We start from the raw sequence: 13,503 nt of genomic DNA, 5'->3' as shown, positions 1-13,503 counted from the left end.
TATTTTAAGCTCAGCCAGAGTCCGTACTCTGCTTTCAAAACACTCAGGCTCAGTCTTGGTGTTAACATGAAGCCATCCTACCTACCGACATACAGGACAATCATGGGGGATCTGCTGTGTGCTATTTACCTTAAACCAAACGAGTTGAACGAATTTTGAGATCAAGACAGCTGTTGTCTTTTCCTCCAAACCGCAGCATGCTGATAAAATCAGTAACGTTTCAATCCTTTGGATTTTTAAAGTAGGGAGAGACTAAATATAGACATGGAGGCCTCTCGCTCAACCTGCTGACCCTGAACCAAGTGACTGCAGGTTGCACTGACAAGAGCCCCATTGTCCTTTTCATTAATCAAACCCACCGAGCCAGGTAAATCTTTAAACAAGATGAATGGGCAGCATTTTTAAAAAGTAAAATAATTCATTAGGCTTTGGATGTGTTTCTCTTTAATTAGTTTGATGAGTACAAAGTCTGAAGCCTTGTCAGACACCCAGTATTAACTTCGGATGCTGACCTAGAAAAGAAGCATTGCAGAGGTAAGAGAATGGGTAGGTAAAACTAACTGAATAAGAGATCTTTTCTGTTAAAGCCTTTTGCCAGATGAAAAGAATCATTACCACAATGATACTTCTAATTATACTGTCATTAGGGTACTACTGGAGGTTCCTATGGTGCATGAAGATCTCCCACCTTCAACAACTTGATCCAAAAGGGTAAAATACAGGTATTAACCCTTTCATGGGAAATAAACCTGAATATTTAGGCAAGCTGAAAGAATAGAGTTTATTTTAAAGTCATGATATTTTTGAGGTTTCTAGAAAATTCAGGAGGGCTTTTTTTTTAAAATTTGAGTAGTAAACAATACTGACCTGGCCACTGTGCATTCTTGCCAGAGGCCAAAGATGGAGAAATGATTGTGTGTGTCTCAAGATAGCCAAAAGGGAAAGAAAACATGCTTTATTGTCCATCTAATTGTTGTCTGACTGGAAAATGTGAGGTGAAGTTTCTGGCACTGACTTGTTGTCCAAACCACTGAAAATGATCCAAGAGCAGATAACGCACTGGGCTGCAGACATCAGCGTTGCTTGAGGTCACTTGCAACTCAGGAAGCGTTGTTTAATCTAGTAAGTGAAAAATACTTACTTTTTTTTATATATAACTTACAAGCTGCAGATGATGCTATAGCATAACCACAGGTGTTCTCTTTAGTTTGGAGGCCTGGACCATTCAACTCCTGGATCCAAAAGGGTCTAAAAATCACGGGCAGATCAGAGTAACAGATACAACAGACAAATACCTAAAGGCAAAAGGAGAAAGGGCAGTTAGGAAGAAAGAGATAAACTTCCACAAAGGGGGAAAAAATAATGGTATTCATATAACTCTGTATTTTGAAGGAACTGGTTTTTTGATGCTCAGCAGAATGCAGCACCACAATACAGCTCATGACAGTTTAAAGTGAGGATGTGGCTATAGAGGTTTTGTGAATCCCAGAAGCTTCTCTTTGATGACTAAGTAGTTATTAGCTCTTTTGAGACCGGGTGCCATTTGGATAATTGGTGAGTGGACTGTGACCTGAAGTACTGATAAACTGGAGGGAAATAATTCAAAATTCTTTTCAGTTTTACTCCGTACTGCTTTTGTTTCATGTTCACACAACTCAATCTAAAACATGAATCATTATTTTCATAAGAGAAATCATAATTGGCATAATTTGAAGGAAAAAAGCACTAACACTTGTTTAATATGGGCAGAATTCAATTAATAAAACACCAAACCACATACTGTGGCTGATTTGTTTCTAAAATATCCTCTCTTCTACTTTATTAGGCAAATGTATTGTCTGTTGTGGTCAGTGCTTTAAAAAAGCCAGCAGGGTTTATCCCTTCTGCCCTATTTTCCCTATTTTTTTTTTTATTTTTGCTGTTATCCACAATTTGAAAACAAAGGGCCCAGTCCTTTAGGCCTGAAACCAGCAGGAGTTCTGTCTAAAATCAGAAGTGGCTTCATGTTTGGTCAGAGAGTTGTGCTGGTTTAAGTGACATTGCAACACCGCCTGGCATGTGCAGAAAAGAGACATTTTCACAGGACATTAAAAGGAAAAAAAGCCTGGGAAACTTACTCCAGGCTCTAATGCGATGATGAAGAACACGTCCAGTTAGCAAAGGCAGCAGCGAGACTTGTCACCGCCGTTGCTGAGAAGCTTTTCCAAGCGTGCAGAGCCAACAGGACCCGTGTCTCATCTTGCTAACGCGCTCATGTTCTTGGTGGATTTCCCACACATCATTTGCAACTCCGCGAGCCTGGTTCTTCATGTGAATGATCCCCATGCTCATTTTAGAGTAAACAACTGTATTGGTAAAGACCAAGGGCTTACAGGAGTCCCGCTAGCTCACCTCCTTTAGACTTGCATGAGCAGCTGAGCCCACAAACCCAAAGGAGCGGTGATGACCAGCAGGTCCCTAAGCAGCAGAGGGCTGCGCAGCTGCAAGAGAAGATGTTGCAATCAAAAATATCTAGGTGCAGCAAAAAAAACCTGTGTTTTCACCATGAGAGACAGTGTCCAATACAAGCCTACATTGCATAGCCCTCGGAAGAGAGAGAACAGCTGGTTAGCGTGTGGAGTACTCCCTGAATTGGAAAGTCAGCCTGGGTCTAACTTAGCTTCTGTCCTCCACTGCACCAAAACCTTGGGGATATATACACATTTTCAGCTGAGCTTCGTGGTCCAAAATACACCTTTGTAAAGGACCATGAGGTGAGATGCTCAGGCCACATCGCTTACATTTTGCACAGTATCAGAGAATATTTGAAGAAGACCTCTTAGAATCAGTTTTACCTTCTAAACTTGCAGTGGTGTCAAATTATTTTAAAGTACTTGAAAATATTTTCATTTACCAACCACTCTGCCTTTTGAAAGCAGAGTAAATGCCTGTGGGCAGCCCTGGAAATACAGAATTCATTTATCCCTATCTGATCCCTGCACAGAATCCTGCTTGGCCCCCTCTGCTCCCCTCCCCTCCGCTCTCTGCTGACGGATGTTGATCCTGCCCTGGAATAAAACCACTGTCCTGGTGACTTAACGAGGTGCTGCCGCCCTTGGAAAAGGAGTGGAAATCATAGGTGAGTCCTTTAAGAAAAGAGCCTGATGAGCAGCACCCCGAGATAGCCTGAGCTGGCCTGTTGTTGGCTTTACTTCTATATTTGTTTGTAAAGTGCAATCACATGAAGGCATAAATTCCCAGTTTATTTTAAATATATTGCCCCTGGAAGAGTGCCTCGCCCTTAACTGCAGGCATAATAAAATGGCTTAGTTCATATCTCTTGAAAAATCTCTTTTTATCCATTTTTTAAAATCACTTAGAGCTGCAAATAATTTGTTCTGATGTTTTTCTTACGCTCTCACCGGTGCTAGCCTTTAGTAAGCTGATTTCCAAGTACAGGAATTGTAAAAGTGTATTCTTCTTGAACCGCAAAATTACTTCAGTTATTACCTGTCCAGTCATTTGCTCATGTTTAGTTAGTAAGTGGAAAATACAACTTTTCTCAGATAATGTTCCTCTTATTCAACATATATGGGGCCTCTGTTGTATATAATCTTTCCACAAGATAAGAGTTTGATAAAGAACGCTCATATTTTTTTAATTTCTGTATGTCTATAACACCTATTTTGCGGATGCTTATAGGTGATTTTGCGGATGCTTTTAGGTGATTTTACTTTAATTTTTAAATAAAAAAGGAGATACGAAACTTATTTCTGATATAATTAGAACCCAAAAATGTAAGTTTGCTCACTGAAAACTTTATCTTGGAGTTCTTTTGCAATACAAGTTAATTAACTGGATTTAGATATTTGCAAGATGATATATTTAATGGGATTACTGCTCATATAATGTTCTCAGTGACTGATTTGGAATCTAAGCTTAGGGAACAGAATACTGAATTTCCAGCTCTTTGAGAGTTAATGTTGTGTTAAAGGAAAGTACAATTTGAACCTCATTGTTCATGAATAGCCAAGTTATTCTGGTGAAATGGAGCCGGTCCCTACAAGGGCCACACGAGGCAGATGCCCGGGCAGGAGCGCACGGAGCCCGACATTCCTGCGAGCGCTCGGGTACGGATACACCCACACCTGAACTCCTGGCAAGTTCAAGGCAATTGCTTATCTCATCAAAACATAATGGCCCTTTATTCAGACCCTGTCTCCCAAGTGGGATCAATTAGATGCTTCGGTCTGCGGGCTTAAAAATAAACACTCATGTTTTCATTTATATTTGGAATGAAAATGAAGACGTATGACCGCGTCTTATTCTGCCTGCTCCTGTCATGTTTTGAAACTACTGTTAATTTATTCTTTCAAAATATTGATTGTCTTTCTAATAGAAAAAGGGGGAAAGTTAAATGATAACTTGCTCTGGAGAAAAATACAGTAGTCCCGACAAAGAATATTTCTGTGTGCCAATATATCCCACATTAGCGTCTATCTTCTTTTTAAGGCAAATATATTTCTGTGTGTCAATTTGGTTCGCTACAATGTTAGAGTTTCACTCCTAACACAGGATTTCTGTAATGAATATGATAATTTAAATCTTATGATCGGAGTACTACTTTTAAAAGAAATTTGAACATTTTTTGTTTAAATGCTATTAAGTGTTTCAATATTAGCTCAGTCAAATAACTATTAGATTGAAGAATTTATATTGTTACTTTAGCGGATGGCTGTGTAATTCTACAGTTCTTCTGTATTGTAATATTTTTTAAAAGTACTTCATAAGTAAAATGATAATTTGTGTTTAACCAGCAGGGATTTTAAAATTTAACCAGTGTTCAAAAGCTCCAGTAAGTTCAAATGTCTTAACATTTTTATTTGTGAGAGTAATGTTAATTTTAAGCTTTTCTAAAATGAAGTCAGAAAGAATTAACTGGATAAGATAATTCAGTTCACAGTGGTTCACCAGTACACAGGCTGGAATGCAGATGAAAGTCCCATGAAGAGAAGGAGATACATACCCATATGCATCTTCCCAAAATCAGAGCTAAGGTACTGATTGAAAACATGCTGTTCTTGTTTTATAGATTTATGTTTTGCTATTAACATAAGAACTTTAGTTTTGGATGCAATGATATACACTGCTCAGAGGGTTTATTGACATGAATGAGAAAGAGTGAGTTTACCTGTACGTGCAAAGTCAAAAGTGAGGTGATAATCATGCCAAGGCAACCTTGAAGCATCGTGTTTTACATTATTGCTACATTACGAGTATTTAATTCTAAGTATTTTGGTATTTGAATAAACTGCTCTTATTAAGCTAAATTTAGATCTGCTCTGTTTATGAATGTATAAAAATATGCCTGTCTGTTTTTCATGATTTGTCTGTAGTCAAGACAACTGTGAAATGTGCCCTATAATATGGGGCAATCACCAAATAGACCACAATAGATTAATAGTTTACAGAAACCTCTTAAGATATTCTCAGCTCATGTGTTTGTGAAGAGTTTGTGATCTTAAAGTATGATATTCTGTGATTTACCAGTAAAGGAATTCGAATTGTGCCTTTATGTTCCTGCCCTGTAGCATGATGTTCTTATTTCTGACCGGGGCTTTCACTGATGCAAACCCAGATACAGTTTTTCCTGGACCGAACATCAATGCCACTGTATGAGGGGGAATTCCAGAACCGAGAAAGAGATTTTTCTTGGTTCATCAGTTTATCCCCTGCATTTTATCACTGCATGCATCATACAAAGAAAAAAAGATCATGTAACAATTTTCTTCCAAGCGTCATAGTGACCTTGCGAGTTTACAAAGCCGGTTTTTTTTGTACCATAGGGATTTCATCTTCAGGTCTTTTCAAAGCAAAGCCTGTTGTGGAAATAACAAGCAGACATGTATGAGTGCACAGCGATATTGCATGTCCAGGAATGGAGTGTGCAGGGTCAATGTGAAAGTAAACGGAAGATTTCGGGTAGGCTGGATTCAATGAATTAACTGCATTCGCCCAGGACTCCGGAACAAGCACTTGTAGGGCCTTTTTTTTTTGCTCTCAATATGTGGAATTAGTGTTCTCTGGGATGAAGTTACAGCCATAGGCACAGATAGCAGGGAGATAACGAGCTAATGCTCGGATAAAGAAGGAGATTTGATGAAGGTATGTGAGTGAATTAGGCCAAGGATCGTACTTGTGATTTAATGGTGTTGATGCCGGTTGTGCTCAGGGAGTTTCTGTTGGCTGAGACTAAAGACAGTGGCTCAAGCGAAGTTACAATAGCAGAGAAAAACACATTACAAATAAGTCCCATTAATTTGAATAGTCTATTATTAAAAACAAATATAAAATGACATTAGACTGGAGGAACTTTTAAGAGACTGTGTACGAGATACCCTCTATCAGAACACATCATTTGTCAGAATTGAAACACTTCGCAAAGTCAGGTGTTGCCAGAACCTCTGAAAATGTTTTGACAGTATCAAAATGCATCTTTCGGAATTAACTGATGATGTGGTTTTGGCTTTTCAATCCAACTTAATTTTTTTTTTTTCAGTTTTTCATTCCGTTGAAAGAGGGTAAGTTGAACTAAAGCCAAGTGTAACGAAACATCTGTGTCTAAATTAGTGTAATTTTTTTCCAGCTACAGAAAGAACAGTAGTTACAAGCTTATCTTGACAGATGTATTTTACAGCTATCTTCTATCTTATGTCTTCTATCCACAGATAAGTTCGGAAAAATGTGTAGAGTTGTGCTATTGAAAAAGCAGTATCTGAAAGCACCAAAAAAATGTGTTGCTGTATTAATCAAAGAGTAATTTAATTCTATACTAATAACTATTTAGAAAACACAAAATGAAGCTAGAACATTTGTGAAATTATCATCCATTACAAATATTAATTGACAATCCACTCCAGGAATTAATTGATATGAGCATGGGACCTGGTAGCTGTGGCAAATAGCGATGCTTTTCTCTGAGAAGAGGGATCATGCAGTGCTAGTGCAAGACAACAGCATTCTCAGGCTCCTCAGTGAGCGGTATGAATTGTTTTTCAAATGCATCATTTACCCTTGCAAAGAGCCCTTGGAGATCCTTGGATTGGCCCTGAGAGCAGTCAGGTATTCGCTGTCTCAATTTCAGCCCAAATATAATGTGCAAATGGAGGAGAACATTGGGAATGCGTTTGGCAGCCCTGGGCAACCAGCTTTTCCCAAAATGAGAGCCTGTGGAAAGCTGTTTTCATCTTACCGAGCCACCAGCCTTATGGACTTCAGCACAAATAAGTTTCCGAATAATGAATCTGCAGTTCAGTTTCTGGCCAAGGTGAATGAGCACACGTTAACTCATTCAGAAAGGAGATGAAAAGCTCACATTCAGGATGCATTAATCTGAAAACAAGTGTACTTTTGTGTCTGGGGAGTATTATTTTCATTGCCGTCAATTTAGAACATAGATAGACTGTGATTCTAGCTTCACTATCAGGTTGCCCCGCAGTCTGAGACCCCTCCCCAGGCCACTCTATTTAATTTAGACTAATCTAAAGCTAAGCGAAACTTTGTACCCTCTCTGATTTCTCCCTGTGATGGGGAACACTCTGATTTCCCCTTCCACAGTGACCTGCTCAGAACGTCTGGGGAAACAGGGGAGGGAGGAAAGTGACCCCCAGGTAAGGGGAATCGGTATTTGTGCCAGCTGACAACCTATTAAGGGATGGCAAAAGTGTTCAACCACTTCTTCCCTGGCAGTTGTTCTCTTAGCTTGAATTTTCCTTCGTTTTTACACTATTATTTTGAAAAAAGTCTTTGGTGCATGAATTTTTCAACACATTGCATGTATCAACAGAGAGAAATCTCCCATGGAGTAGAATGAAATCTGGTTCTTAGTGCTACTCTTAGTTCTTGTGTTCCTACATTTGCAGTGAAATTTGATGTGGTAGGAATTGGGCCCTGTATTTTTCATGGTGGCTGGTTTTTTTGTGTTTTGGTTTTATCTTGTTTTTCATGAAATAAATCAGTAGGCTGAAGGAAGGAATGGACAAACAGGTGTCTGATTCCCATAGGCATAAGAACGGAGGGCAATATGCATCTCTCATTCTCAACCTTCCTTTGCAAGAACGTAACCCTGAGAGGGGAGAAGGGATGGATGTGTATGTGTGTGTGTGATGTCTCGTGGACATGCACAGTGCAGACGTGAGCCTTTGTGTCCACTGATAGTTTAGTGGAACACTCAGTGAGCAGAAAATGGGTATGTCTTATAGTTGTTGCACTGAGTCTGATGATGATAATGAATTTTTCACCTTTTGCAATCTTTTTTCTTTAAAAAATTGCATTTACTACAGCTGTGCAGGTCCATGTGAGATGTAGCGACATCAATATCAATGTAAGAATCTGTTTTGGGCAGCATCTGATGTCAAGAAGACTTTGGCAGCTTTGCTACATCTTCCTGCTCATATTTTGAAATGTACAGATTCATTCATACATGAGACCTCACAGAAGTCCCTCTGATAGACTCTTGCTATCATTTCTGATAATTTGGGTTAGTTTGCCTTTTTTTTAATTCTCTCTCTCTTTCTCCCCCACCCCCTAACCTACTGTGATTACTTTCTGTGGTTAACCTAAGTGGAGAAATAACCTTCTGCCCAGTGATAGTCCTCAACTGGCAAGCACTCAACAAGCCAGTCAACAGGTTCCCACACACAAACAAATCAAGTTGCCTTATTATTAAAAGAAGCAGTGAGATGCAACTGCCAGTGACTCTTAATCTTTTACACAGCAAAATGTAGGGTCTCGGCTCATAGACAAGAAGAAAAAAGGTCTGCAGCAGTACTAAGTTTAAATGTGTCAATCAGTAAATTTGAATCACTCCGTGGACAGACAATGACTAAACAAAAGTGGACAAGAAATGAAAGCTAGTCTGAGCAGTGCTTGGAAAATATCTTAAAACACTAGTTAAAATGGACCAATTGGGAAATATTTATCAGGTCTTAAAAGGTACTGCTAGAGTATAAAGAATTTCCTGAAGTCTTTGACTTCACTGTTTCCATGAAAAAGATGTTAGATGTGATGGAATCATTAAACTTATTAGTTCTAATTGACCTTGAATTTCCATTACCTTACTCTCGCATAATTGGAGCTGGAGTAGTTCAGACTGATCATTTCAAATTGAACAGGTTTCATCAGGCTGAACAGACCTGATGAGCACCAGATCAAAAGTGGAGGATGGAGGGTTCTGGTTTTTGGCAGTGCAAGGGGGCTGTATATTAAGGGAAGAGGGGTCTTAAATTTGTCTCCTGGGCACTGCTGGGCTCCGGGTGTTGCTGACCATTGTTTCATAGTGAGAGAAGTACCTGGGGTGCAAATCTCTCGAGGCAGCTCAGATGCGAGTGGCACATCACTGCAGTCATCTTCTTCTGTCCCTTGGTCAGACACATTACCTAAACACGGCAGAAACATAAGTAGAACCTGTACATGGGAATTTTCTTCTTCCCTTTGTCAGTTAGAGGACAAGTATAATTTTTATGGTCATGTCTAATGTTACTGTGGGTCAGTCAGCAAACTGTCTTCATAGATGATTAATTCACCTATATTCTCTATTGCATTTTGATCTAATGACAGAGATCATGGACAGACAATTAGGAACAACCGTGCTGCTAATCAAAATGAAAAGGACCTGATTATGTTTCTCATAAACAATTGTATTTTAGAGATGTAATGCAAAAAAGTCAGAAAAAACCACCAAAACAAACTTATTTTTGTCTTGTGGCTCACAAAACGTGCATGAACAAGACTTTTATGTGTGTGAAACTGCCAAACTGGAGCCAGGGTCGGAACTCTCAAGGGGATGAATATTGAGCAGAAGAGAGACATGAAACAGCCAAGCTACTACACTGAGAGACATATGTGCTGTACTTACACATTTACCACGTTCAAAAGACTTTCTGGTATGTAGCTGCTCTCTTGAAAATTATCTACATAGTTGTCTGGAGTTATAACATATCTGCAGGATCCATTTTAGCCTGTCAGGTAAATTATATAACATTGCAAAGAAGTTTATAAATTAGTATTTATCCCTTAGATGGAAACCACTTTGGAGGAGCTCTACTAGCCTAATGGGTGAATGACAAGCTGTTCAAAATCTGTTTCTATGTGTATGCCCAGGACAGCATTACTTTTTGAAGTAAGGTATTTTTTTTTAATCATTCATGTTTTTTTCATAAAAACCCCCCAAACAAAACTAAACCAAGAAATTAGCTTGAAACAACATCACACGTAAAGCCAAGAAATTTGAAGTTATGACTGCCACTGATCCTAATCCATGCAGCCAGCAGACATCAGCCTGATCAACCACCTCACCACTGCCATCTCAATTATCTGAAACCTTTTATTTCAGTGAGTAATGTGCTTGAATTGATCATGCGTGCCACACTGGAAAATCCTCCTGCCTGTCCTCTCCACTCTTGTAGAAGTCGACGGACAGACATCAAGCAATGCTCCTGGGGAAAGATTGACTTCTTCACAGCAGAAACTGTAAATAGTTCCTCCAACTTCAAAAGAATTAGCTGTGTTTGATAGCAGTATTTTTGCAGAGATTTTGGTCTTTTGTCTTAGAATGGAGAGTTCTGCATTTTGATAAGAAAAAACTAGGACTGTTTGACTCTTCTCCCATTTCATTTTCCCAGGTGTATCTGTTTGATCCATTTTTCATATTTAAGTATGTAGTGTGTGTTTTATGTTGAGGGAGAACTACATTAGTAAAGGGTGTTAGGATAAAACTAGCATCAGAAATGAAGGAGACAAATATACTTTAGTTATCCTGTAAAGGGTATGAAGGGAATGTCTACAAATACATGCAGGAATAAGGCTAAAAAGTGCATTAAGGGTTGATGAGAACATTAAGGGTTGATGATAACATTGCTGATATCAAAGGAAATTGTTCATGTTGATGTTGGTGAATGCTGTATTTAATGCTTGTTTTGCAGACTCCAAAAGATGTCAGGATAGGGTTCTTGCACCTTGGTGCCTGTGGGAAACACTCCAGACCCTGCAGATTCGGCAGCAGGTGCAAGCAGTGAGGACACCAGCTCCAGTCAGCGACCTCCCTCCCCGTTGCTCCTGCTGTCCCCAGCGCTGTTCCAGCAGGATTCTCCAGCTTGGCTTGAAAACTCTGTGAAATCCATCGTGTAACAGGCAAGGCTTTGGAGCAACTTCTGCAGAGTCCTCCTGCTCTGAGTCCTCGCAATGTCTATGGGGCTCTCCTGGTCTGGAGCAGGGGTGGTTGGCCAGAGCCGAGGTTCATCCTTCTGGTAAGTGCTCCAAAGAGGAGCAAATGAGGCTTCCACCTTTGTGCACCTCCACACTATTTCACTGTTCCCTCCTCCTCCACTGACTTTTTTCTGAGGGTCAAGATGACACCTGAACCTTCTCTAGTCATGGTCTATCTCGTTCCAAACGGACAGTTACGTGTTGGCTTTGTATTCTTCCTATCCACCCTTTCTACTTTTCTTTCAGGTAGCTCTATTTGTTGCTATCACACTTTTTTTTCCCATAAATATTCTCTTTCAGCTCTTGATACCTCTTTTTGTTACCAGAGTCATACGTTCTGCCCCTTCTCACAGTAATCTCATGACCTTCAGGTAATATACAGTACTAAAATAGATGAGGTCCTTTCTCTTTCTTTGGCCAGCACCTAGTTTCCAGCCCTGCTAACATTATATGCCTGGGGTCGAGTTAAGATGAGTTCCACAGAAAAGATATTTCTTTCTCTTTGGTAATTTAAGATTGAGATTGAAAGCCAAGGGTACAATACTTCAAGAATAGCTCTCCATGTAACAAATCCAGTTTGACTGTCAAGAGCACAGAGTAACCTTCTAGCGTTTTGTCAGAGATTCAAAAAGTATACTGAAACGGTGAAAACAATGCTTCTACAATCAGTCTTAAAATACAGGCAGTAGACTTGTTTTTTTCTTTCCTTTTCTGTAATTCACGCTCCATGTGATGTGCAGGGGTGCAAATAAATAAAAATTGAGCGTGACAGCTGAATGGTACGACACTACTGACTTTTAATACTATTGAAATTAAAACCCAAAGACAAAGTAAAAGAGAGAGGTTTGAAGCTCACCATCTCATGTCTACAAACATCAGAGCTCCCTTCAGGATGAAATTTTCATCACATGAGAAATCCTGAAATTTCAAAACTCGGTCACGTCATTGAAATTCTGGTGCCTGGTGGAAACAATCTCTGCTCCAGTCCCTCTGTTAAAAATCTCTGTGTTGTCAGCGCTAACTCTTTCTCTTATATAAACTTGTCAGGTCCTTTAATGTAGATCAACAGGTATGTAAGGTGACTGAGCGAGAGCAGGATCTGTGATTTATAAATTAATAGTCTCTAATTTACCTATATGCAAAAATAAAAACCCCCGCCTTTTAAAGGATAACCCATAGAGAAAAATATGCTCTCTTCACCGTGACATGCAACAACTTAAAAAGCTTGGCAGTATACCTGGTTCCCCACCATTTTACAACTTAAATTGGTGGTTATACCTGCTTTAGGCCAAATTTCGTGTCCAAAGTCATTTTCTTTCACCATGGAACAAAAATCATGCTCCATACAAATGAAAGGACTTTTGCCAGTTATACCACTAGAGGATCAGGTCCCCATATATCTACATCTGCTTTACCATTTAAAATTATTATTTAAAGTAATCAAGAAGTTTAGATCTATCCAAGGGAAAACTTCATTTAAAAGTGTGAGAACAGCCTTAAAGAGTTTTCTACCTGAACAGAGGCATATGGATTTTGCTTTTGCTTCGCTCTCTTATCCATCAAGCTGTTCCTACAGCGCCAGCCACTGCTGTGATGATGGCTCCAAGTGGAAGATGCACCAATGTGTCACAACTGGTGCTGTGTTTGTAAATACCATATGCATGTTATTTTCAATTTCCTAAGAAGGTCTAAGGGGAAGGAAAGTATATGATGGAAGTGATGTTTAGTCCTGAACTTAGCTTCACATTGTGGAAGAACAAAAATTAAAGCTGACCTAAACATACAAGACAATGCAGCCAATCACAGCCGAAGGATTAGTATAAAGTGTTAAAAATATTATATGAAAGTTTTAATTACACAGAAAAATTATAAAATGCCCAGTAATTACAGTATATTGATTCCAATTTTTTTTTCTTGAAATGCTAAAACTATTTCAACACACACAGAATCAATAAACATAATTAAAATATGAGCTCATCAAAACAGTAATTAAATGTACTTAACAGCTTTTGTGGCTTTTCTCCATATGGTTACTGTGGGAGTGTGAATCTGGCTTGCTAGATAAATGTAACAAAATAAAGAGAAAGCCTGGGAAAAGATTACTGTGGTATCATAAGCAAATACAATAAAGTCTAGCTCTATAAGAAGTTCCAGTAAATCAAAAAGTTGACAAAGGAAGCAGTGTTTACAATTATTAGAGAGAAATTCTGAATGTTTTATATTTTTATGGGATTAACACTATCATGGACTTCATATAGA

General features: G+C 39.0%; 1 long non-coding RNA gene across 1 annotated transcript; it reads left to right on the top strand.

The window, feature by feature from the left end:
* The first annotated feature begins 451 nt into the window (after positions 1–451).
* Positions 452–11,275, top strand: LOC139828509 (uncharacterized). Its single transcript, XR_011740187.1, has 3 exons — positions 452–534; positions 2,984–3,118; positions 10,962–11,275. It is a non-coding gene; the product is annotated as an uncharacterized lncRNA (long non-coding RNA).
* The last annotated feature ends 2,228 nt before the right edge of the window (positions 11,276–13,503 follow it).

Source organism: Patagioenas fasciata, chromosome 8 (genome assembly GCF_037038585.1).
Source record: "Patagioenas fasciata isolate bPatFas1 chromosome 8, bPatFas1.hap1, whole genome shotgun sequence".
NCBI lineage: Eukaryota > Metazoa > Chordata > Aves > Columbiformes > Columbidae > Patagioenas > Patagioenas fasciata.
Note: the sequence above shows the minus strand (reverse complement) of the source record. Positions and strands in the feature narration are given on the sequence as shown.